Below are 25669 nucleotides of genomic sequence, written 5' to 3'. Positions count from 1 at the left end.
GAGATGAATTGTCTGTTTTTAGGGTGTGGACTTCATTTAATTATTCATGTCTATTTTGGGGGGGATATCTACCATAAGCCAAATGGCATAACTCTATCTACCCTAAAAATAACATCATCTTACAGCTCTTATTATCTCGTTTCTATTCATTTCCATTTTTTGGCAACCTTTTAAAAATTTATGTTGATGTTATTTTACTTAGTGTTTAAGGATTTCATTGGAAATTGTAAATTTTACCTTTATAAAATTCCCCCTTTTGTCTTTTTTTTTTTTTGGCCTTAAATTATTAATAGTTATGTATAACTTCTGCTCTTATTTGCCTTTTCCTGATAGGCATTTGTATGCCTTTTTCCTTTTGTTTGCATGTGACTCATATGAATTGCCTTTTTAGAGGAGTTTTTGGGTAAATGGCATATAACTAGGTTTTCACTGAGCAGATATATACCGTTAACCACTAAAACAAGTACCCAGTTAAACACAGAGACTGTGGTCAGAGAAAAACAAAAGAGTTCCTCCACTCCTAGTGAGTACAGTTTACCAATGGAAGGAGGAAACGAGCTTCTCCATCGCTAGCAGGGTCTCAGCCTCAGCTCTATTGACATCCGGGGTTGGATGGTCCCCTGCCGTGGGGGCTGTCTTGTGCATTGAAGGATACCGAAGAGCTTCCCTGGCTTCTACCCACTAAATACCAACAGCCCTTCCCCATCCCAGCCTTAGCTGTAACCACCAGGAACGTCTCCAGACACCGCCAAGCATCTGCTGCAGGACAATGTCTCCCCCCGTTTAGAACTTCTGATCAAGAAGGGACATCTTTCTCTGGACTTCCCACCCACCTACCCCCATCTGTTCCCTCCAAATAGAGATTTCCAAGTGAGAAGTGTGGCAGACGTGCTGCTTCTCAGCAGCGGTTTTAGAGAGCACCTGCTCCGAATGTTAGAAACTTCCATCTCTGGTGACACCTTTCAAATCCACGGTCAGAGATCGTGGTCCTCCACTTACGCAAACATGACCACTCTTTTCTCGCCGGTGTGTCTTCTCTTTCTGTCTCCTGTTAGGTTCACGGAGAAGGAGGTTCATGTTCACCGGGACTTTCACCACTCTTCACAGCTGTCTCCTCTCTGGTCGCTGATCCGAGCTCTTTTCCCTGCACATCTGACAGAGCAATGTCAGGTTTCAGTAAAATTATAATTACATCTATAGTCAACGCAGATCAGATGGCATTAAACAGAGGAACTCGCAACAAGGAACAATGTTCTCTAAAGGGAGAAATATTTTTACATGAATATTTTGGTATTTGTTAACGTACTGGAGTTAATAGAGAGGTGTAGGAGGTGCTGAATAGAAATCCAATTTGTAGTGATTATTCCCAAATTAAGAGTAGCACAGAAACCTGTCTGGAGTAGGAGGCGAAGTCTGCTGTTCCAAGAAGAGGTTTTAAAGGTGTAGGTGGGGAGAGTGAGAACAACGGAACGTAAATGTTCTTGCGACAAGAGCAAGGAAAGAGCCTGTGGGTCTCCCGACAGCCGGGGACAGCCAGTCGGAAGGAGGCACTCGGCCCAGAGATGACCTTCAGGGGCCATCCCCTAATCCTGACCCTGCCACCATCCCTTCGATGCCTCTGGTAGCTTACGGCTTGCAAAGAGCTTTTGTGTATTTAGCGTTTAAAATAAAACAGATACATACTCATGATAGCCTAATAAAGGGATTTATTTATGATATTCCAAAATAGATGGAGAGATCTGAATAAGCTATGTAAGTTGCAGTGAACTATTACTTCATTCCATAGACGTTTGTAGAGCACTTCCTGGGTTTCACATGCTAGCTGTGGTATAACAATGAGCCACACGCTGCCCTGAAGAGATTCGCAATCTACTGTGGGAGATGGAAGTGAGGTTCTGTCTAAAATACAGTGTTATCAGCCCCATGATGGAGACCTGAGGTCTGTGCAGAGGAGAGGCACTTGATACTGTAAAGGAAGGAGCGGGGAGGAAGTCAAGGAAGGCTGCCTGGAGGAGTTAAGAGCGAGCTGAGCTGAGCATGAATGGATGAGTAGAAGTTACCCTAGTGAAGGGGCCAAAGGCATTCCTGGTGGAGGCCGCATGAGCAAAGGCACTGAGGCAAGAAACAGCATAGTGAGTGCTGGAGGCAAAAGCAGTTTGGTATCATGGGAGCATCAGTAGCCATGAAGGGCCTTGGATGCTGTCTTGCAAGTCGTGGTGTTTCTTCAGGTTAGCGATGGGGACTCACTGACCAGACCATCTTTGCTGAATCACCATCTGCCTTTGGCTTCAGGCGCTGGACACTCCTGGTTTTCCTCCTCAGTAGCTGCTCCAATGTGGTCTCCTTCTCTGAACCCTTCTGTTTTTCCATCTTCTAAATATTAGCGTGCCCTAGGGCTCAGGCTTTAATCTGTTCCTCTTCTCTGTATGTATACATTCTTATGGCTTTCAATACCATCTCTCTACAGATGAATCCCAATTTTTTTTTTTTCTTTTTAGGACCCTACCTCAGCATATGGAGGTTCCCAGGCTAGGGGTCTAATCAGAGCTACAGCTGCCGGCCTACACCAGAGCCACAGCAATGCCAGATCCGAGCCACGTCTGCAACCTACATCACAGCTCACGGCAACGCCAGATCCTTAAGCCACTGAGCAAGGCCTGCAACCTCATAGTTCCCAGTCGGATTTGTTTCTGCGGCACCACAACTGAAAATCCGAATCCCAAATTTACATCACTAGCTTCAACTCCTACCTCCAGATCCAGGTGCATATATTCAGTCACTTACTCTCCATCCCTACTTGGGTATCAGAATTAATGTTCAGTTGCATGTCACAAAGACCCAAAATATCAGTGACTTTAAAAGGACAGAAGCTCAGATATAAGCCATGGTGGCTCCACAGTCATATGGGACCCTGACTTTACTAGATTTTTACTCCAAAAACTCAGAGGGTGGCTCTCATCTTCATGGCACAGGATGGAGTCCCGTCCATCATAACAGGGTTTCAGGCAGCAGGATAAAGGAAGGAGTGCCGAAGGAGCTGTTGTAGGTCAAGTTCCCCAGGAGGCAGACTTGGAGACTGGAAGCCCATTGGGATGTATATCTGAGGTCAACACGTGGGGTAGGAACAGAAGTAGGATTGAGCGGAAGGAGAAGTGGAACAGTGATTCACCAAGACAAGGCCTCAGCAAATTCTGCACTCAGATGGCCCTCAAGAGTTTCCCCAGGAGTTCCCGTTGTGGTGCAGCAGAAACAAATCCAACTAGGAACCGTGAGGTTGCAAAGGATTTAATCCCTGGCTTCCCTCAGCAAGTTAAGAATCCAGTGTTGCTATGCGCTGTGATGTAGGTCACAGACACAGCTTGGATCCTGCATGGCTGCAACTGTGGCATAGACTGGCAGCTGCAGCCCCAGTTCGACCCCCAGCCTGGGAACCTCCATATGCCACTGGTGCGGCCCTAAAAAGCAAAAAAAAAAAAAAAAAAAAAAAAAGTTTCCCCAAATTGGGTGGTGGAACCAGGTCTTTTAATCCCTTCACCCAGTCACCAGATGCAGGCTGCACCAGGAAAGGGCCTTACTTTGGGTGAAGTGGCTGTCTTTCACCAAGGACAATCTCTGACAAGAGGGACTTTGCTGAAAACTGTCAGCCCTCCCAATTCCTTGCAGCGGGGAGAATAAATTGTGCTTCGGTCCTGAACGCGGGAGAAACCTGGGTGGAAAATGACAGAGTCCACCCCAGTGCCTCTCAAGCCACTCAGATCCACTTGCTTTGGATAAGGTCTGAAAGGAGCGCCTTCAGGGTTCCAGAGGGCTTCTGTTCCTAGGAGAAACTTACAAAGAGAAGGATGAGGCAGAGCCTCCTTGCCTGCCTGAGTGCATCTCTCACAAGCGTCCTATCTTAATAAATCTATTTCTTGCCTATCACTTTGTCTCTCGCTGAAGTCCTGCACGGAGGCATGAAGAACCTGAACCTCAGTGAGTCCAGACACCACAGTCTTCATTCCAGAGCGAAGGTCAAGGAGCAATAACCCCGAAGACACCAGAAACCATCACTGGACCCCCTGACACCGGCCTTGACGACGCACATGATCTATGAATGAAGAATATAGACACCTTGATCAATAACCCTGTCTTCTGAGCTAAACCTGTAAAACCTCCTGCTCTCCCCTCTCAAATCAGGATGTAGTTCTGAGGCACTCGCCTGCTGTGTCCTCCTTTGCCTGGCAAAGCAATAAAGGTGTTTTCTCTCTTCCTCAAAGAAAAAAAAAAAAAGTGGTGAGGGGTTGAGGTGAAGGACAGCTTTGCCACTGCAGTCACAGCTGATGCTCACCATTTCCTGCCTCCACGTTCCACTCCCCGGAAGCACCTATTCCGATGGGTTCCCCTGGGGCCTGAGCTCCTGGTCATTATGCCTTTGATGCCATTCACCATCGCATTTGGACAGGGGAGGACTAAGAGAGGCCCTCGTGGGTCACTTATATTCTTCACTGGAATATGAAGTCTCCATATGACAGGCGCCCTCTTCTCACCTGAGGATGCGAGTCAATTACCATTGCCAAGACAGGGACTCCTTTTTTCTCTGTTGGCACAAAGAGCCCCAAGGGAGCAGGCAGCAGCCATCATTTGAAATTTAATGGAACTCATGTTAAAGCCTTTGATGGAATCATCAAACCCCCTGCCCATGGGTCAAAACCACTCAACCACTGAGTCCGAGGTCTGGGGAGTAGGATGCAGACATTCTTCAAGGGAGTCAGCAGAGGTAATGGCAGCAGGGCCACTCTTCCTCCATCCCTTAGTTCCTAGACCCATATCACGTAATAGGGAATCACTGAGGTCTTGAGAAGAGAAGTGGCAATTCCAAAGTAGCAGTATTGAGGATCCGCCATACAGGAAGGTATTGAAAGCAGGAAGACCAGTGACGAGGCTGTTGGAATTGTCCAGGCAGGAAATTATGTGGGCCTAATAATGGAATATTATTAGTACCTGACATTTCCTTCAGCAGGAAAGCGAGTGCTTGGCATCCAATTAGTGTCTCTGGGTACATCAGGAGGCATACTGTAGGGTTAGGGAAGACATTTGTTAAGCTTTCCTTGCACTCAGAGAGGCAAAACTATTACAGAATCATTCCAAAAATAACCCAGCCAAACTGGTGAGCTGCAGCTTGGCTATATGTCAGCTCAATCAGCAGAGACACAGAAATAAGACAGGTGGGCAGGTAGACTCTCTATTGGCCCCACCCAGAATGGGGCTGGGGAGTCTTCCCCAAACCCTTGATCTCTGCTTATTCCTCTGTTCCAGAACAGTTACCCCCATTGCCTGGAAGTCAAGGTGTTCGCATGTGTGGTCGCCCCTGCTCTTGTCTGTGATCTCATAAAACAAGAAGCATTTCCTGTACTCTTTGGTACGCCGACAGTGCCTACCACAGCCCCTGGCAAAGAGAACAGGCTCAGTAACCTTTGAATGGAATTGAAAAAAGCTTTGCAAGTGATGTTGCTGAACTGCTCCCAGTGATCACCGATATTAGCAATAATGATGCCAGGTAACACTGTGGGGAGGGGGGCTCCTTTGAGCCCAGCACACTGCTAAGGGATTTACAGGTATTATCTTATTTAATCCTTCCAAAACCACTATAAAGCAGGAATTGTTATCATCCCCATTTTACACAGGAAGAAAATTTGTCAAAAGAGGGGTCAAAGAGAACTCCAGAGGGTCTTGCCTGGGCAACTTACAGTTCTTGCCTGAAAATGGCACATGTCACTTCCATTCACAGTTCATTGGCCAGACATGATCACGTGGTCCCACTTAATCGCCAGGGAGCCAGGAAATGCAGGCTCACAAATGAGAGCCTCAAAAACATCTAGAGACCAGTGTTAATGACCATTACACTCTGGAAACAGGATTTCCAAGGGCCCTACGGGAAAGTTCTGTGAGGGAGGAGAGCATGGGTATTGACGCTACACTCCAACGAATGTTTATCTGATTCCAGAGCTCACACATGGAACCAGAATCTGAAAGGATACACACCAGGATGTCCAGGACCGTTATCCCTGGAATATAGTAAATAGGTTATTTTTATTTTCATCATTATACTTTCTTATTTTTCCCAATGAATCCGCATTTACTCTGATAATCAGAAAATGTGTATGATGGGGAAATAATAGCTGCATGATAATTCTCTTCCCTTAACAAATTGTTCCACTCCCCATCGGCCCTCTTCAGAGGCTGTCTCTTCCTTGCTCCTTTTCCCAAAACTTGTCCTCAGAAAAAGTTCTCAACAAGTCCATGGCACAGAAGAAGTCCTGGCTGGTATTCAGGTTTTACCCACTCTAAGATGTTAGCCTTGTGCCAAAAGGCTTTCTCGATGATATTTCAGGTATCATCGAGATACCTGAACAGCACCACCAGGCTGGATGGAACAGTCCCTATATCCCTGAAAACACACTGCACCAACAGCCATGTATACTGATTCCAGCCTTGTGCCCCCAACCCTGTTGCCTAACCTCCAGCCATATGCTCCTTTGAGAATTTCACACAGCTCTCTTACGTAGGCATTTATTTTCAAGGAATTGAAGGTGTCATCACAGTTTCTCTGCCATCCCTCCTCCACAGCTGCTGCCCTCCTTCTACAGAGCTTCCAGCATCTCGCAGGGGGCGAATGCACCTGCCCCTGGAAATACAAAACCTGCTGTCTCTGAGCATAGGCACGGCAATGTCAACTGGAACCCCAGGACCAAACAGCCTCGCCCCACGTGGCTCACCTCATAACCGCCCTTCTTGTTCCTCAAGATGGATGGGTTTGCTCACACCATCCTAGACTTTGGTGAGAAGGAGCTGGAGCCCCATCCCTTGCTGGTGGTCCTGTGATTTAGCCATCACCTCCTTCTCTCGCTTCCTTCCTGGACTGAAAGGATGCATCTGGGAGGCAGCAATAAAGTACAAACATGAATATACAAAACTCCTACAACTAACTCAATAGCAAAATAAATAGACATGCTAATGAAAAATGAGCAAAGACTGGAATTCCCATCTTGGCTCAGCGGAAACAAATCCGACTAGGAACCGTGAGCTTTTGGGTTCCATCCCTGGCCTTGCTCAGTGGGTTAAGGATCCAGCATTGCCATGAACTGTGGCATAGGCCGGCAGCTGTAGCTCTGATTTGACCTCTAGCCTGGGAACCTCCCTATGCCGCAAGTGTAGCCCTAAACAGCAAAACAAAAATGGACAAAGACTCAACTAGACATTTCTCCAAAGAAGGCATTCAGATGCCCAGCACTTATGTTGGAAAGATGCCCAGCATCACTAATTGTCAGGAAAGTGCAACTCAAAACCATGTGGAGATATCACCTCACACCTGTGTGCCCTCCTCAAAGGGATCTTCCATCACCCTGAACCCTCTGAGAGTGGGATCCCTGCCTGCATCATAGAGGCCCCTGATTCAGGTCCTGACCTCGCTGCTAGCACCTGGCTAGCTGACTAATAAGGGTGAGGACCCACTCCAGTGCAGGAGGGGAGAGCCAGCCACTTATGGGAAATCAATATGCAGTCTGGTGTTTAAGGCCAGCCTACTCAAGTCAACCAGCATCCATAGAGCACCTGCTCTGTGCAGAGTCATGAGTCACTTAGAGTGGCTGCTGAGAGAACAGAAATGTTTCAGATTTCCTCCTTCACAGGAAAAATGTCCAGGCTCTCTTCTGGACACCTGTCCTCAGAGGCTCTGAAGATAGATTTCTGTTTGGAATCTCACCCAGAGGGGTGCTTTGATGGTACAGGACTTGCCTGAAGATGCATCTTGCAGACTCCAGCTCCAGCAGTTTTTAAGAGGAGCTTAATGAAGACACCACTTTACGGGTTCCAGTCATCTCTCATTGCCATGGCAATCCTGCAGGTCATTAAAGAGAAGCACTCAGGGCTGGCAGGAACCACAGGCCATGGAGGAGGTGAAAGGAGGGCAGACAGAAGACCAGTCAGAAAGGCAGAAGCTGTCAGAGTGCCCAGTCCTCCTTCCAGGAAACAGACTGGAAGTGACTGACAGACACAGCACCCTCACTGCAAAGCATGGAACTCTCTGGGATCCCTTATGTTTGCAGGAGTTGAGAAAATACTTCATAGACCTGGCTGATTCAACAGGATCCAGCGTTGCCATGAGCTGTGGTGTAGGTCACAGATGCAGCTCCGATCCCTTGTGGCTGTGGCGAAGGCTGGCGGCTACAGCTCCGATTCGACCCCTAGCCTGGGAACCTCCATGTGCTGAGGTTGCAGCCCTAAAAAGTAAAAATAAATAACTAAATACAGGGCCCAGGTTCTAGCATCCAGTGATACCCACATGCCCAGGCCAGCCCTGTTCACACACCCTATTCCTGCTGCCCTGTGTCGCTACAGTAGGTGAACTACGGATCGGAGCCCCAGAGAGATGGGTGGCTTGGAGAAACAGCACTGTGGCTGGACTCAGAAGGCCGGGATGGCTTCCTCACCCCTTTATAAATGACCCAGGCCGGTGTCCCCATGTTATACGGTGCCTAGCCAGATTTTTCTTACTGCTCTGAAAGGGCCACTCAAGCCTACAGCTGAGAAGAGGAGGCGGTAACTCCTGCACATCTGGAGTCCAGAGACCCCCACAGCATTGGGTCAGTCACCTGGCAGCGGGGGCCACTTAGAGGTGTCAGTTTGGAGACCAACTGGAACTCTGACCACGCCCAGCCCCTGGGACAGAAGGGAGGGCAGGAAACGGGAAAGGAGCTGTTGAAGAAATGCTGCCTTTGGGAAGAAAAAGAACTCTGTCCTCCGCTTTCCTGCGGGAGGGGAAACGGGGTGTTTCTCCCCAAGGGAAAGGGGGGCAGTGCCAAGAGAACATCCCAATTTAGCGGCTGTTTCCAAAATGAAAAGACTAGATTTGGTCTCCAGACATCCTCCTACCTGTGTGACCAGGGCTGGGAGGGGCTCTCTGGAGGGAGGGGGTGTAACGGGCCACAGCCAGGAAGACAGATCAGGGTCATCCCCACTGACCACCAAGAGGGTGGAAAAGGGATCCTGCCTAGTGTGGCTGGTGGCTGGCCAGGCAGAGGGACAGCTGCCATGGGGATGTGAAGAAAACCTGTCTTCCCCTTTCTCCTCCTGCACCCCCTCTTAGGAGACATGCCAGGAGGGTGAGGGCAGGGGCCGGTGACAGCAGATCTGGCCCTGCCCCTCACCCCAGCCCAGCCTCCAGCCCACATCCTGAACCTTAGCGCTCCCAGTCTCACCTGCTCTGGGGAAAAAAAAGAAGGGCTTTAAATAGACGTGAGATCAACATTTTAAAATGAACAGACCTGAGTTCTTCCTCATTGCAAGCAACTGAACTTTCTGGAAGTAGGCTGAGCCACCACTATCGGAGCTGCTACCCAGAGGGAAAGGCCTTCACTGTAACACACCCAGGGCAGTGACCAGAAAAACTGAACAACTCATTTCACGTTCACAACCTGATGAGATGCAGGAGAGTGAGGACCCCACTCAGGGACCACAAACGTGACCAGGGATGAGGCTGTGTGGCAGAGCCAGGAGAGGTCCCGCTCCAGGGCCAGCCGAAGTCACACTGGGAAAGGACAGGAATGCCAAGCTGGAGCTGGATTTGAGTTGGTTCCCAATGGGGAGGGAGAGAGGAAGAGGGGCTGGGTGCCTGCAGAGTGATGTAGCAGTTCATTCTGGAAAGGCTGCTGGTCACTTTCTGTGCCCCCCAGCGACCAGTCCCTGCTATGTAGAACCGGTGGGGAAAGACCTGGAAGTAGGGGGACTTCATACATCATGGTGCCCTTGGTCCAGCCACAGTCTCCTCTGTGCCCTCCTCTGAGCTCACACTGTCCCAAGGTTACATGGTCACTGGCTGCTTATGACACTCTCTCTCCCCGAAGACTGAGGAAGTCTTAGGCAGGGTGGGCTCTGACTCATCTCTCCCCAGCACCCAGCAGAAACCCAGGCATAGTAGGTGAGCAATTGGTGCTTCTCGAATGAATGGCTGGATGAGCAGTGGAATGACTGGGTGGGTGGTTGGATGGATGGGTGGATGGATGGATGGATGGATGCAGGAATGAAGACGTTGGAAAATAAGCATCATTTTTCCCCATCATGTTCCCACTATTCAAAGGCACCCAGGCCCCAGACTGAGGCCTCAGATAATTGGAGATGTCTCTACTTTGAAATGTCTGTGACCTTCATATGACAAACTGTGCCCTCCCTAATCACCAAAACAGCTTCAGATGTCCACCCTCTAGTGTCCAATTGCTAGATTGCACTTCTGCTTAACTTTTGCTGTTTGCAAGAATGGATTGGTCAGGGCTTTCTGATTTAGGCACATAAGGGGTTCGATTCAGAGTCATTCTGCTTTTCTACTCTTGGAGGGAAAGTCTTGGCCTTGCACATCCTATGTGTCCCAGCAGGGAGCTTCTTGCCAGGACTCAACTCCACTTCCTACAATTGTGTGTTGAGGATTTGGGGAGATAATTTGTGCATTGAATAGAGGCAGGGTTTCCCAGCCAGTGCACTGGGGCCTTTGCAGGCTGCAAGATGTTGGAAAGGCAGAAGTGGAGGGCTGGAGTCCCAGAGCAGTCTCCCCAGGCTACAAGCCCTGCGTGCTGCCAAGAGGTACCCTCTGCCCTGGCATCTACTGTAATGTTGCTGCTGAGCATGGCCTGCCTTTCACAGATAAGATATGGCTGAAAGCTGGGTGTGGAGAGCAGGCAGCTATCCTGAATCTCTGCTGACATCTGTGACCTGCCCAGTATTTGCAGGTGACTGCTCCGTGTGTACACTTTTGCAAAATAGAGCTTCATGGATGATTTTCAAAATTTTGATAGAGAAAAGTATGACTCAAAATCCATTTTAGCCAAAAACAAAAAACAAAAAAATTCAGCATCACAAGGATCAAAGAAATAAAAGAAAGGACTGTTAGATTATTTAAACGATTTCATAAGATGACAGTTGCTCTTAATTCTGTTGCTGTTGTTCTGAATTTATCATGTACTTGGGTGGGAAAATTTCTAGTAAGGTGTTTTGTTGTTGTTGTTGTTTTTGCCACAGTTTCAGCATATGGAAGTTCCCAGGTTAGGGATGGAATCTGAGCCGCGGCTGCAACCTACACGTGCAACACCAGATCCTTTACCCCACTGCTCCAGGTCCAGGATCAAACCCATGCTTCCACAGCAACCTGAACTGCTACACTCAGATCTTTAACCCACTATGCCACAGCGGAAACTCCCCTAGTCAGTGTTTTGAGTTTAAAAGTCTTGGAGTTCCCACTGTGGCACAGCAGGTTAAGAATTGGGCATTGTCTCTGCAGTGGCTCAGGTTGCTCCTGAGGCACAGGTTCAATCCCCACTCCAGCACAGTACGTTAAGGATCCATTGTCGCCACAGCTGTGGTATAATTTGCAGCTATGGCTCAGTTTTGATCCCTGGCCACAGTGCAACAACAACAAAAAAATCTTGGGGGTTCCCTTCATGGCTAAGCAGTTAACCAACCCGACTAGGATCCATGAGGATGCAAGTTTGATCCCTGGCCTCCCTCAGTGGGTTGGGGATCTGGCGTCGCCATGAGCTATGGTGTAGGTCACGTAGGTCACAGACTCAGCTTGGATCCCATGTTACTGAGGCTGTGGTGTAGGCCAGCGGCTATCGCTCCAATTCGACCCCTAGTCTGGGAACTTCTATATGACACAGGTGCGCCCCTAAAAAGCAAAAAAAAAAAACTTGATCAGAAGTTTCATGTGGCCATTTCAATATAAAACTTGACTATTAAAAAATAAATAAATGCAAACTCATTTCTCATTAAAAAAACTTGAAAATATATTATGTGTAAGTTTCATACAAATTCAGGATTTAGTGATTTCCCTGCTATAGTGTTATTTTACTCATCTTAATTATATGCCCTTAAAAAAGAGTAATGACATTTTTCACGTAGCCGCATAGATGCCCCCAAGTCCCCCCAGTTAACCCCACATGTAAGGTCAGCGTTAACAAGGGCACCATTCCATGAAAGACTGTTGGAACACACTCCGATAGGGGGCTGCCTCTTCCAACTCAGAAGTGCTAACATTCTTAAAATCCTTGTTCAAAGTATGAGATGCTGGCCTAGGCCTGCCTTTGAACAACTCAGAACTCTTTTAACTAGAAAAATAATATCAGAGGTCAGGCTCTAGAAAAGTTGTAAAACTTGGCTGCCCAGATTAATATGTGGCAGATTCTGTTTGCCAAGGACGACTGCAATAGTATCTTCCCTCCCACATGATCTTTTTACTCTATGACTTTGACATTCCGCCAGTCATGAAATGGGGTCTGGGTTTCCTCCTTTTAAATCTGGATTTGGGACCCCAGTGGAATCCATGAGGTATGGCTTGCAAAGCTAGCCATGGAAAGTGACACATTGTCTTCCCGATACTTCCCAGTTCCCTGTTCTTGCAGCTCAGCCTCCACGTGGTGAGGAAACCCAGGCAGCCCCCACAAGGAAGTCACGTGCATGTGTTCATGGTAAGCTCACAGCTGATAACCAGCACCAACTTGCCAGCATATGAATGAGACGTCTTGAAAGTGGACTCTGGAGTTCCCATCGTGGTGCAGTGCGTTATCGAATCCGACTAGGAACCATGAGGTTTCAGGTTCGATCCCTGGCCTTGCTCAGTGGGTTAAGGATCTGGCATTGCCATGACTGTGGTGTAGGTCGCAGACGTGGCTCGGATCCCACGTTGCTGTGGCTCTGGCATAGGCTAGCAGCTACAGCTCCGATTAGACCCCTAGCCTGGGAACCTCCATATGCCATGGGAGCAGCCCTAGAAAAGGCAAAAAGAAAGTGGACTCTCTGAACCCAGATGGAACAGCCCCAGCTGACACTGCATGAAGGAGAAACAAGTCAGAGCCACCCAGCCCTGCCTCAGTGGCAGCCTTGTGTCCAAAAGAAGTATTGTCATTTAAGCCACCAAATTTTACAGCAGTCAGTTACACAGAAATAGTTGTTGGCACAATGAAGAAACAATCTGCTAAAATAGATCAGAGGAGGACAAATTAGCAATATTTATTAAAAATTTTTTCAAAAATGTGTGTGCCGCTCAATCCAGCATTTCGGTTTGGAGAATTTAATCTTACATTAGGGCGTTTTCATTCTCCTGGCACCAGTGCCCAGAGCCCCGACTTCAAGGGTTGGTGGCGCCCCACCCAAGCCACTCTCAAAGCCCCAGACTATGCCCCCAAATTAGGGGTTCTGCTTTAATTCTGCTAATTTAGAAACTTCAGCTTTACCAAGACCCCAGCTCCCAACCCCACCTGCACCACAGCACTTCTGAGTCACAGCTAAGGGTGTGGACACAGCCTCTTGGACCACTGAAAAATGAGCAAGAAGCCAGCTCAGGGCCACAGGAAGCACAGATCCCAGGCTCTGGAATCAAACAGACCTGCTCCTAATGCATCTCCATCACTCACCACCAACATCACTCTGAGTCTCAGCTGGGGATGCCCAGATCTGCTCCAGGAGCTCCTGTGAGAATTAAATGAAGTGAGACCAGTGCCTGGCACAGAGCAGAGGCTTATGAATAGTCACTCTGAATGAGAGGTAGTGTAGCCAAGTGGTGAGAGCTCGGACTTCCTGAGGAAAATCCCAGCTTGGCCCTTCCCAGCTGTGTGGCCTATCCGGTTCCCAAATGCCTCTCTGCCTCAGTTTCCTCAGAAGTCAAGTAGATGATAATAAATAATAATACATTCCTCATTGTGTCATTTCTAGATGATTAAATAAGTTAATGTTTGCCATTCAGGTTAGAGTACTGCCTGGCATATAGCAAAAAATATATGAGTGCTTGCTTTTATTTTATTTTTTAAATTTTATTTTATTTTATATTTTTTGGCTGTGCTCATGACATGCAAAAGTTCCCATGGATCACACACACCTGAGCCACAGCAACACCACATCTTTAACCACTAGGCCACCAGGGAACTCCAGGTATTTACTGATTAGATAAAATAATTACAGGAGTTACCACTGTGGTACAGCAGGTTAAGGACCCAGCATTGTCTCTGGGAGGGTAAGGGTTCAATCCCCAGCCTGGCACAGTGGATTAAAAGGATCTGGTGTTGCCATAGCTGTGGCATATGTTGCAGCTGCAGCTCAGATTCAGTCCCTGGCCAGGGTACTTCTATATGTTGTGAGTGAGGGCATTCAAAAAAAATAATAATTGTATATGATCATTCAGGATTTGGAACTGGAGGAGCTGGATAGCAGTTTTGCTCCACCTTTTTCACCCAGGAGCCCAAGCAAGCCCTGTGGTTTATGTGAGCTCTGGTCTTCTGGCCACTTAATAGATATACTGACTGGGGCTTGGGGTTGTTGCAGGAATCAAACGTGCCTCTGGCTCCAAAATGCTGATAAGCAAGATGCAAACATTGTCTGCTGTCATTGTGATTCTTTTTCTGGTTATCAGGATCCCTGGCCTTGTGAGGCGAGGAAAGCACAGGATTCATTCAGTGATATTAACGCTTAGCCTTCCCCGTGGTTGGCCTTGAGCTAAGAGCTAATACATGAAAGTTGGAGGCCCTGCCCTCCAGAAGCACACTTTCTCCTATTTATGGCAGACAAACACCCAGCTTATGTTTGAGGGAGGTGTGTGTGGCAATAGATGCTGTGCCCAGTCTAGGGGTGGGCATGGCCCTGGCGGCAAGGGAGGCTGCCTTGCAGAGGCCTCTCTCACCAGAGGCCTGGCTGTGTGATCTAGGCCAAGGACAGAGACCTCTGTGAGCTTTGGTTTCCCCATCCGTAAAGACTGAATTAAGCAAAGTACTGTGCAAGCACTGTAGGAGCGGTAAAGCCCCAACGCAGCACCCTACTCTGTTCTGTCCCAGCCTGGAGTATCCACAGTGGCAGAAATGGGAGGGGCTTGTGCACCCGCCTTCAAATCAAGCAAGTTCACCTAGAGGTTGCCCTGGGGTGAGGGCTGGAGGCAGGAGGGGCCTGGGATCTGAGCGGTTTAGATCTCCATCCAGGATGAAGGGAATTTCCTGAAGCTGGCTTTGCTGTCCCTCATTCCTTTTATGAAACACTGGACTCTTCCTGCATCCATAAAGATGAAGACATTCCTTTGCAGGGATTTAATTTTGGGGCTGCATGCCTGGCCTCTGAGAAAGCCCAGGCTTCCTCCTCCTTTTGAATCTAACTGGGGGCGGCTTTGTGCACTCCAGACCAGACCGCATTCCCCTGAATGCCCCTGGAATCGCTTACTCACACTGAAATCCGCTGCCTCAGGGCTTTCCAGGCAGAAGTAAGCCTTCTTTTCAGGGGCAATCAGGCAGCAGCCTGGAGCAGTGAGGGAAGGGGGGGACTGCCCCCCACACACACAACCTGCACCATGGGTCTCTATAGACAGTGCAACTCAGGGGCCTCCCCTCTCCCTGACCCCAGGCATTGGGTCCTGGGGGCGGCATGCAGGCCTCAGGAGAACCCAAAGGACAACGTCTGCCATCTGGAAATGGGGAAATTAAGGCTGGGGATGACACCAGATCTACTTGTGTCAATAGGTGAGTTTAACCCAGACAGATTTCCTGAATCACCACCCAGAGCCCCCCGCTACCTTTTGGCTGGGGTGGCCTTTGGTCCTTGCCAGGAGCTAATATTGTGCCATCCCTGACTTGGAATCTGGGTGTAGAAGGTAACTATACTCAGAGGAGCGGGTCCGCGGGTGAGACACGTCCACCAAAGGTCCTTCTTGGGGAGATGGCATGAGAGCTTGAATTTCTAAAGGCTGCATTTGGTGGAGTGTGGGGGCTGGGAGGGTTGATGCTGCCGCTGTGCATGGCAGGTCTGAGGGGCTTTTCTTCAGCAAACATTCATTGTGAGCCCACCATGTACAGGGTGCTTGGGATTCGGAGGTGGGGGACAGGGGGATAGGGTAGACCAAGCCTGTCGTGCCCTGCCAATCCCCGCAGCGTGAGTGGTAGAAGGAGTGTGGGCAACGGATCCAGAAGAGGTGACTCAGTCCCCACACTTCTGCTTATCTGCCCTGTGTCCTTGGGCAGGTGATCTGTTCTGCATCGCAGTTTCCCCATCTGCAACTTGTGTGTGACGCTAAAACCTGCCTCTCGGGGCACTTTGGAGGGATGAATGGACATTACATAGGTTAAAAATTGCCCTGCCTCCTCTCGCCTATCACCACATCTGTAAATTGAGGTACGACTCTGCCACATATCCAAGGTCGCTCCGATTGCACAGTGGTTGCACACATTGCCTTCAGGGTCTGACCATCCTGGATTCAAAATCCAACTCTGCCACGTACTGCGTGGCCTGGTGCCTGGTACAGAGCTTCTTTGGGCCCTCAAATTCCCAGCAGTAAACTGGAGATGGCAAGAGTAGTACCTAGCTCAGACTGTGGGTGTGATACTTAAATGATGTAATTTAAAAATAAAAGTTATGACAGTTTCAAAGTAAAGGGCTTTGCACAGAGATGTTCCCAGTTAGCCCTAAAGAAATGTGAGCTCTACTTTTAATCACTAATATTCTTAAAATCCAAAGGCTAATCTAAGGTATTTTTCTCTTTCTACATAGAAGTCTTTGGACTGGACAAAAAAACAAACAAACAAAAAAAAAATAGGAGAGCACTCACACTGCACAAAGATAGAGTGATCAACTGTGGACATAACCCAAAACCTTTGGAGAGTTGACTGCAAAGAGAGGTGTTCTGTTTGTCGTTCTGCACTCAACAGAATCTTGCCAGGTGACTGCCAGGTACTTCCAGCCTCACAGGCCCCACGGGAGGATGGGGAGTTCTCAGCCCCTCTTGTACATGGCTCCCTTGCTGACCGGCCAGCCCCTAACTGGCCTCTTTCTGTCTGAAGGAGGTGCTGAGTCTCTGGGCTGTGCTCTCTGCCGCTCGCCGCAGCCTCTGTCCGTCCACCCCCCTGAAGCCGTGCTCTGTGCTCTTGGACCCAAAGCGGAGACCTCCAGGTGCTGAATCACTTCCTGTGAAAGAAGAGGGGACCTCAGCCACCTCTTGGAGCAGGAAGGGCTGGGAGGGGACATTCAGGCCCAGCATGGTTCTGTTGAAGGATAAAGGAAACCCAGGCTTAATGAAAGTTAAAGACTTATCCACTGGACGCCCAGATTACAGCTGTACACTCCGGTCACCTGGGCACAGCTACAGTGCCATGCCTGGACTGATTAAATCTGAATCAATAGAGGTGGGACCCAGGCATCGATAGCTGGTACCCAAGGCTATGTGCCACGGCATTATAGCGAGGAGCCCCCATGTGAACACAAAGGCCTGGGTTCACAGTCTTCCGGCACCCAAGCCGTATGCAGGAAGTTCTGATGTAATTAGCTGTGCTTCAGGATCATTCACAATTCCCAGATGGTTCCAGTGTGCAGCTGAATTTGAGAGCCACTGTGTTCAGTGTGGCCTCTTAATGTGAAAACACCGTGTACTCTTGAGGGAAAATGTAAGATTTAATTGAGCAAAAAAAAAAAAATGTACCTGTTCAAGTTGGGGTGCACTCCACTGCCTGTTAATCTGTATGCACGTTCCAAGACACAGAAGCACCTGTAGTTGTGGGAACATGAATCCATGATTTTGCCTTTACACGCAGGTGTCGTTAGACTTGCTTGTGTCGAGCGATTACCATCACTGGCCCATTCGACAGAAAAGTTTTGAGTGTGCCTTCGTAGAAGCAAAGTTTAAAGGATCATTCTGAATCAACAACATTATAAATAATTACCTTTAATAGAAATAGAAAGAATATAAGTTTAGCCAGTGCCTTGAAACGTTCTGTCGTAACATACAGTTCTTACACATTGAGTTGAGTGACTCTCTGTCGTTGGCTGAGGAAAACATCTGGGATGGGACTTTCACTCCAATCAGATGGAAATTCCTGCTCTCATTTTTTTTTTTTTTTTTTTTTTTTTAGTTAAGATTGCCTAAAACTCCAAAGCCCTTTAGCCTCTTTTTTACCCCCGACTATTGTGAGGAAGCCTCAGGAATAAGCAAGCACGCCAGCCACTCCACTGCGATTCTCACAGGGGCCCTTACCCAGTCACAGAAAGCACATTTTGAATAAACCAAGTGAAGACCTTCCTGCACACAAAACCTCAGAGCTGCCAGCATCCTCCGCAGGGAGCAGAGCCCAGGCTCCCGGAGGCCTGCGAGGTCCTTCTCCTCGGACTCCCTGCCCTGCTGTGCCGGGGCATCCGAGCAGGAGCACTGGGTACCCACCCCCCCACACACACCTACAGGTGACCCTCGGGGCTTCCAGAGGCTGTGAGTGTCAATCACCTACCCTTATCAGTTCTCCGTCCAACATTTAGAGTCACAAAGCTGGCTGGAAAAGTGATAAGGGGATGTGACTGGCCTGTGGTGGCAGCGGCGACGTTTTGATGAAGCTTTGTGAGGAAAACCGACATGTGATTTCCAGGTGAAAACATGCACCCTTGACCCTCCCTGCGACTCCTCCCCCGCCCCCAAAGCCTCTCCGAGCCCTTCTGCTTTGCTCCGGGCTCTCCTGGAGTCACTCCTGTTGACCTTTGGCCAGGCTTTTCTGCCTCTGCACACGGTCATAGAGACATGCAGCCCTGGATAACTATCGCAAACAGTGGATTTTTTGCATGTTTTTTTTAAAAAACTGATTTTTTAAGTTAATTGAAAATTTTAAATTAGTAAATAAACCAAAGTTAGCAAAGTCTTTACCCAGCAGCTCCTGCAGGTCTGAGGCAGGGGGCCCTCGGCTTGTTCTCCTCCTCCCTGGCTCTGCGTCTAAACCCACACCCACAGGCCATTCATAAAGTCCCTACTCTGAGTCTCCTCCTCCTGCCAGGATTGGTCCTCCAGAGGTGCTGGCCCCAGGCCAGGACCCATCAGCTGCAAATCTGCTGGGGCTGGTTGTGTCTACTGTGCTGTGGGGCCTTGATGGGATCAGGCTGGGGTGGAGCTTGGGTCTAATAGTGTCGGAGCTCACCACCCCATCATGCTGGATCCTTCCCTCTTGGTGGTTGGCCTTCCACACCGTTCCACACACAGAGTCTTTGGAAACCAAACACTACTGACTCGGCTTCAATTGTGGAGACTTTAAGATGCTTCTGTGTCAGGATGGCACCAATTTTCAGGAATGGGTTTCTCTATAGTAATCCATTTTTTGGCCACACCCATGACATGCAGTTCACAGGGAGTGAACCTGTGCCACAGTTGTGACCAGAGCCACAGCAGTGACAATGCCAGGTCCTTAACCCGCTGAGCCACCAGGGAGCTCTCTATAGATTAGTGCATCACGTTGTGTGCAGACTGTCAGTGTTGGTTCCCAGCTGCCTGCCACTCACTTTCTGGTTGTGTGACCTAGAGCAAGTGACCGCATCTCTGAGCCTTGGTACTTGATCTATAAAACACATGGTACCATGGGATTCCCGCTCTGGTGCAGTGAGTTAAGGATGTGATTGCAAAAGCTTAGGTCACTGCAGAGGTGCAGGTTCAATCCCTGGCCCAGCCCATGTGTTAAGGATTCTGTGTTGATGCAGCTGTGGTGTAGGTTGCAGCTAAGACTCAGATTCAAGCTCTGGCCCAGGAACTTCCATATGCCATGGGTATGGCAAAAAAACAACCAAACAAATGAAAAAACGGTGTCACCCAACTCCCAGGATTTTTGTGAGAATTAAATGAAAAAAGGGATGGGAAGTGCTTATTCTTTTTGTTGTTGTTTTTTGCTTTTTAGGGCCTCACCCGTGGCATATGGAAGTTTCCGGGCTAGGGGTTGAATTGGAGCTACAGCTGCCTGCCTATGCCACAGCCACAGCAACTCAGGATCTGAGCCACATCTGTGACCTACACCACAGCTCACAGCAACGCCAGATCCTTAACCCACTGATCAAGGCCAGGGATCAAACCCACATCCTCATGGATCCTAGTCGGGTTCGTTAACCACTGAGCCACAAAGGGAATTACAGGAAGCATTTATTCTTAGGTTCAAATTCACATAAGCTGCTTTTTGGTTACCTAGCCTTCAGCAGGTGTCTTACACTCTCTAAATCTTAGCTTCTTCTGCAAAAGGGGGTTCTAATAGCTACCTCGAATGGGTTGGTCTAAGGATTAAAATAGATATATGGTATAAGGTTGAAAGCATGGACGTTGTGGTTAATTAGGCTGGATTTAAATCCTGGCTTTGTCGGTTACTGGCACTGGGTACGTCACTCAGAGCCTCACTTTGCACGTCTACAGAATGGCCGAGACTGTCCTGACAGTGTTACTTCATAGGGTTGTAGTAAAGGTTAGGTGAGGTGAGCTGTAAAAAGCCCTAAGCTAAAAAAGAGAGAGAAGAAAAAGCCCTAGGCACAGACAATTCAACAGAAGTTGAATAGCTATTATCATTAATAAGATAATACCATCACTGACAGTGATCTTGGCCTAGGACCCGCCCTCCAGGTGGCAGCTATTTCAGCTGATGTTCTGGAAGGTGCGTTGCTTGGGCCCCTTGGACGGGCTCTCTGGGGCCAGACCAGTCAAGTCCTGTGGATAAGCTTCTGCTCCATCTGTGTCCTGTAGAGAAGGCGCGGGGTCATGACCCACAGGGCTTTGGAAACCAGCCCTTTATTCAGGGCCAAGCGATTATATGGCCCCAGCCTTCAAACTCTTGAGAGTAAATTACATAGAGGCCAGGGCTCAGGGAGTTGGCGTGGTGGCTCAGCAGCAGTAACGAATCTGACTAGTATCCATGAGGATGCGAGTTTGATCCCTGGCCTTGCTCAGTGGGTTTAAGGATCTGGCGTTGCTGTGGCTGTGGTGAGGCCTATAGCTGCAGCTCTGATTCCACCCCTAGTCCGGGAACTTCCATATGCCACAGGGGCGGCCCTAAAAAGATAAATAAATAAACAAATAGTCCAGGGCTCAGAAAAACAAATGGAATCAGGGACTCTGGGCAATGGAACAATCAAGCCAGTTTCCAGGACTGGAGGAGGTAGGTGTGCGCTTGCTTGTTCAAGGAGGCCAGGTGTGTGGAAGGCAGGCCCTGACCTGAACTGGTCTCAGCTCACTGGAGCGTCTCTAAGGTCGGCTTCTTGGGGAGGCTAGGACTGTGGGGTGACAGTACATGTGTTCCTCTTTGGTCCAACCCCCTCGTTTTATACATGGGAAACCAGAGCCCAGGTTGAAACTCAGCCACAATCCCAAGGCTGCTGCTCTCTTGTCTTTGACCCTAGATCAGAGCATGTACATGGTGCTGATCAGAAAGCAGGTGTTGGCAGAGAGGACCTGGGCTCCTGAGCAAGGAGAGGAGGGGAAACTGGTAACTGACCAGCCGCTGGAGTTGCAGGGCCCAGGCAACACGCCTCAAAGACCCAATCTGTGACAGGAGGAAACGCAATGGTTCCTTTCTTTTTCCATGAAAGCAACGGTCCCACATCTCAGGGATCCCATAATCCTTGTCTTCACGATACACGCCTTGGTCTCTGTAAACACTAACATGAGCTTGGAAACTAGAAAGGTACTCTGGACTGTTCCGTCCTAGAGAGTGTCTGAAAATAGAATTCCATGCTCTCCTCCACGCCCAGTCTACAAGCTAACACTTTGGCAGGTAGAAAGAGCTAAATTTCTTTTTCTTTTTCTTTTTCTTTATTTTTTTATTTATCTATTCATTTATTGTCTTTTTAGGGCCGCACCCGCAGCATACAGAGGTTCCCAGACTAGGGGTCCAATCGGAGCTGTAGCCATCAGCCTACACCACAGCCACGCCAGATCCGAGCTGTAGCCATCAGCCTACACCACAGCCACGCCAGATCCGAGCCGCATCTGCGACCTACACCACAGCTCACGGCAATGCCAGAGCGAGGCCAGGGATCGATCCTGCAACCTCATGGTTCCTCGTTGGATGCGTTTCCGCTGCACCACGACGGGAACTCCAGAAAGAGAGAAATGTCAAAGGCCCCTCTCGTCTTGCCTGGATTCCCTAGTCCACGTGATATTCATGTGGGTGTTTAAATAAGACAGATTGCTTAACATGTATATTCCTTCTAACCTTTCTGTTGGATTCATTTGCATGGGGCTTTTTCATTATAATTCATCCAACGGCTGAGACCCTTCATTGCCAAGGATGGCTTGAGCCATGGGAGGGAGGTGTGAGTTCAGTCTCTGTGTTCAAGGAAATGAGAGCTCAGGGCTGGTACTGACCTATGTCTGAAGGGGGCCGTTCACTCTGCCTGGGGGCAGCTGGGAGAAGGTGACATTGGACCTCTGCCTTGGAGCAGAGGAGAAGGAAGGGATTGAAAGGTGAAGGGAGCAGCTCAGTTAGGGAAGAGCAAAGAGCCTGATGTGGGTGCTGGTGTCAGATGAGGCTGGAGGTGTAAGAGGGGCCTAATCACCCCACCTTGAACATCGGGTGAATGAGTTTGGGTCCTACCTGGCAGGCAACGGGAAGCTCCAGAGTTCTGAGGAAAGTCACATCCGATTCAAGGTAAAAAGGGCCAAAGATTTGGAAGAGGAGGGCAGCACAGGAACCAGCCAGGCAGCTGTTGTTCAGTGCAGCTGAGAGGTGGTAAATGTCTGAATTAATGCAGCGGCAGTCACTCGGAATGGTGCCCTTAGTTAATTTTAAACTTAACGCATTCTTTAAATAACTAAAGGAGACAAGTAATGATACTTATATTTGCATAACATCTACAGTAGGTAGATGCTGCTGGGCTCAGCTCATCTTTATATAGTACTTCATTTCATCCTCTCAGCAGCCCTGAGCAGTGTGTATTTGGGGCGGGATGGGGGCAGCAAAGATCCTGAGAAGCTATGGAGACAACAGAATGTCAAACTCATAAAACTCTCCCAGGAGAATGAGCTCCCTTCCAAGGTCCTGTCCAGAGAGCAAGACTGTCCAATGGAAAAGGAGGATAATCCCATGGCACCTGTTGGATTTTTTTCTTTTTTTGGCTGCAGCTGCAGCATGTAGAAGTTCTGGGGCCAGGGATCGAACCTGCGCCATAGCTTTCACCAAAGCCACAGCAGTGACAAGACTGGATCCTTCACCTGCTGCACCACCAGGAAACGGCAACCCTGGATTATTTACAATAATCACTGCCATGCCAGAAGGAGAAACCCCAAGCAGTGCCCCATGCGTCAGACACACATGAGCTGTGCACATTCAATGCAGACATTTGATTTTCTACCCAAGGCTTCTTCCGCTCCTAAACTCACTCCAGCCCATCTTCTCTGGCTAAGTCCTAAGACAATGTATGGCTCTGCTCAATTAAGACTTACTTCGGGAGGTCCCTGGTGACCTAGCAGTTAAGGATCTGGTGTTGCCACTGCTCTGGCTAGGATTCAGTCCCTACCCTGGGAACTTCCTTATGTGGCAGGTGTGGCCGGAAAAAAAAAAAAAAAAAAAAAGCTGACTTCAAAAACACATGAATTTAGTTACTAAAACGCATCAACACAAGGAGGGGGCCCCCTAGCCAGGGAGTCTGGAGGGGCTGCCTGCACAGGGTCATGACAGCTGGATCCTCTGTCCCACATGATCAAACACAAGCTGCCCCCGTGGCTCACTCACTCTGTGGCCCCAGAAATGAAACACTGTCCAGCCTCCCTCTCTTCCTTTTGTTGTGTCTTCCTGGATTTTTACAAAACACATTCTAAAACCACTTATGACGCTCTCAATATGTATGCTCTAAAATATACTTTTATGTACATATTTGACTTGAGTTTTCCCACTTCCGCGACAATAAATTGGGGGGGGGGGACTAGTTCTACTCAAAGCATCACCGTCTTCTTTGTGTAGAATAAAAAACAGGCTCAGAGAGGTTAAGCAACTGGTCCAAGGCTTCACAGCTTGTCAGAATTAAATCCCAGATATTTCTCTGTCCACCCGATTTCTCCTGCGTCACCCTCCCTTTCTAAGGGACAAACATGGGAGTGGACGTCACCTTCAATGCCTCTCACAAACACCCCAAGTCACGCATGCCTCTTAAAACAATTTACCATTCATTAGCCCGGAACCCAAAGGACGGTCATGGTCAAGAAGGCAGGCTTGAAGGTGAAGCAGAGTGACTGCTGAGAAGCTGAACCACACCCTGCTCATCTTTCATGGGCATCTCATCCAAGAAGTTCCCCTGCGGATCCCACCTGGTGCTTTTGATAACTCCTTTGGCCTCGGTTGAGTCTCATGGGTTATGAAATCCCCACCCTCCCAGGTCTCCAGCGGCGTGGTCTGTCACATTCGCTTTCCATCTCACATAATCCTTTCCTGCCGGCTGACTGGTTCCACCACAGCCTGTCTGCCCGCCTGTTCGTAAGTCCTTACGGGCGGGGCTGATGGTGACCGGCAACCAGCCAACCCCCTCCCCCTAAAGTTGGACCAAAGTACTTGCCCCATGGTTTGGGGGGTGTAAGAGGCTGTGTCAGGGATGGGGTCAGGACAGGTGGGGGAAAGGAAAATGCTGGGTGCCGAGCCCCTTCCAGCAGACTGCTCTGCCTGGTTGCATTCAGGGGCTGCAACTTGTCTCCTCCCCCGTCTCCATCCGGCTGGGCTCACTTCCCCCAGTTTAATGAGCTCAGGAATGTGCTCCGCTGAGACACCCAGTGTTTGCTTTGGCCCCTTTGAGCTGCAGCGCGCCCCGGGCTCTGCTCATCCGCATGCAGGCTTGCTCAAATCAGTCCTCAGAGAACATCCAGGGGTAACAGGTGACCTACGCCCAGGACAGGGCTCTGCACCTGCAGTTAATATGTTAGGAAGCGTAATAAACATGTACCAGGCCTGGCCTGCAGAGACGGCGCAGACCCCGTCCTGAGAGCCAGGGAAGCCACATGGCTTTGAAGTTGGTTCCAGCTCAGCTGTCAGCCTGCCTCAGAGCCAGAGGCTGCAGGTCAAAAACCAGCTACTTCCCCCTTGAATACCGATCCTGAGGACCACTGGCAGCATCTGCTCCCTCTGAACCCCACATGGCAGTCTGCACGCTGGCTTGGCCGAGGAAGCGCTCTCTGAGCACCAGCTATGAGCTGGGCTCTAGGGTTGCTGAGGGGGAGGAGGAGGAGTGGGATGCACAAGTTTGGGGTTAACAGATGCAAACTATTGCCTTTGGAGTGGCTAAGCAATGAGGTTCTGCTGTATAGCGCGGGGAACTATATCTAATCACTTGTGATGGAACATGAGGGAGGATAATGAGAAAAAAAGAATGTATATAAATGTATAACTGGGTCGCTTTGCTGTACAGCAGAAATTGACAGAACAGTGTAAATCAACTATAATAAAAAAAAAAAATGGGAGTTCCTGTCATGGTTCAGCAGAAATAAATCTGAGTGGTATCCATGAGGATGTGGGTTCAATCCCTGGCCTCACTCAGTGGGTTAAGGGTCCGGCGTTGCCCTGAGCTGTGGTGTGGATCACAGATGCAGGTCGGATCCCCAGTCGCTATGGCCGTGGTGTAGGCCAGAAGCTGTAGCTCCATAGGCCACTGGTGCAGCCCTAAAAAGCAAAAAAACAAAAAAAACAAAAACAAAATTTTTTGAAGAAAAGATAAATAGGGGTATGGAAATGGGGCCAGAATTTCCCAATCAAACTTGAGATCAGGGTACAATTTTGTCCTATCTTGGGACTTTACATAAGAAAGACAAGAAAACAATCAATAAATTGATTTTGGAATGGTCCCGGAAGACTTGGGTTCTAAGTTTCTAGTGCAGCCCAACTCAGAGCCAGGGAAGAAAACTGGGTGCAAGTGGAGC

The 25669-nt window shown here is 49.0% G+C and overlaps 1 long non-coding RNA gene and 1 other non-coding gene across 2 annotated transcripts; both read right to left on the bottom strand.

Annotated features, from left to right (window-relative positions):
- Positions 14020-22531, bottom strand: LOC106507693. The gene is made up of 3 exons (XR_002345768.1): positions 22365-22531; positions 17468-17708; positions 14020-17033 (listed from the first exon to the last, which is right to left on the bottom strand). It is a non-coding gene; the product is annotated as an uncharacterized LOC106507693 (long non-coding RNA).
- Positions 18255-18337, bottom strand: MIR184 (microRNA 184). The gene has a single exon (NR_031535.1). It is a non-coding gene; the product is annotated as a microRNA 184 (primary transcript).

Source organism: Sus scrofa, chromosome 7 (assembly GCF_000003025.6).
Source record: "Sus scrofa isolate TJ Tabasco breed Duroc chromosome 7, Sscrofa11.1, whole genome shotgun sequence".
Classification (NCBI taxonomy): Eukaryota; Metazoa; Chordata; class Mammalia; order Artiodactyla; family Suidae; genus Sus; species Sus scrofa.
Note: the sequence above shows the minus strand (reverse complement) of the source record. Positions and strands in the feature narration are given on the sequence as shown.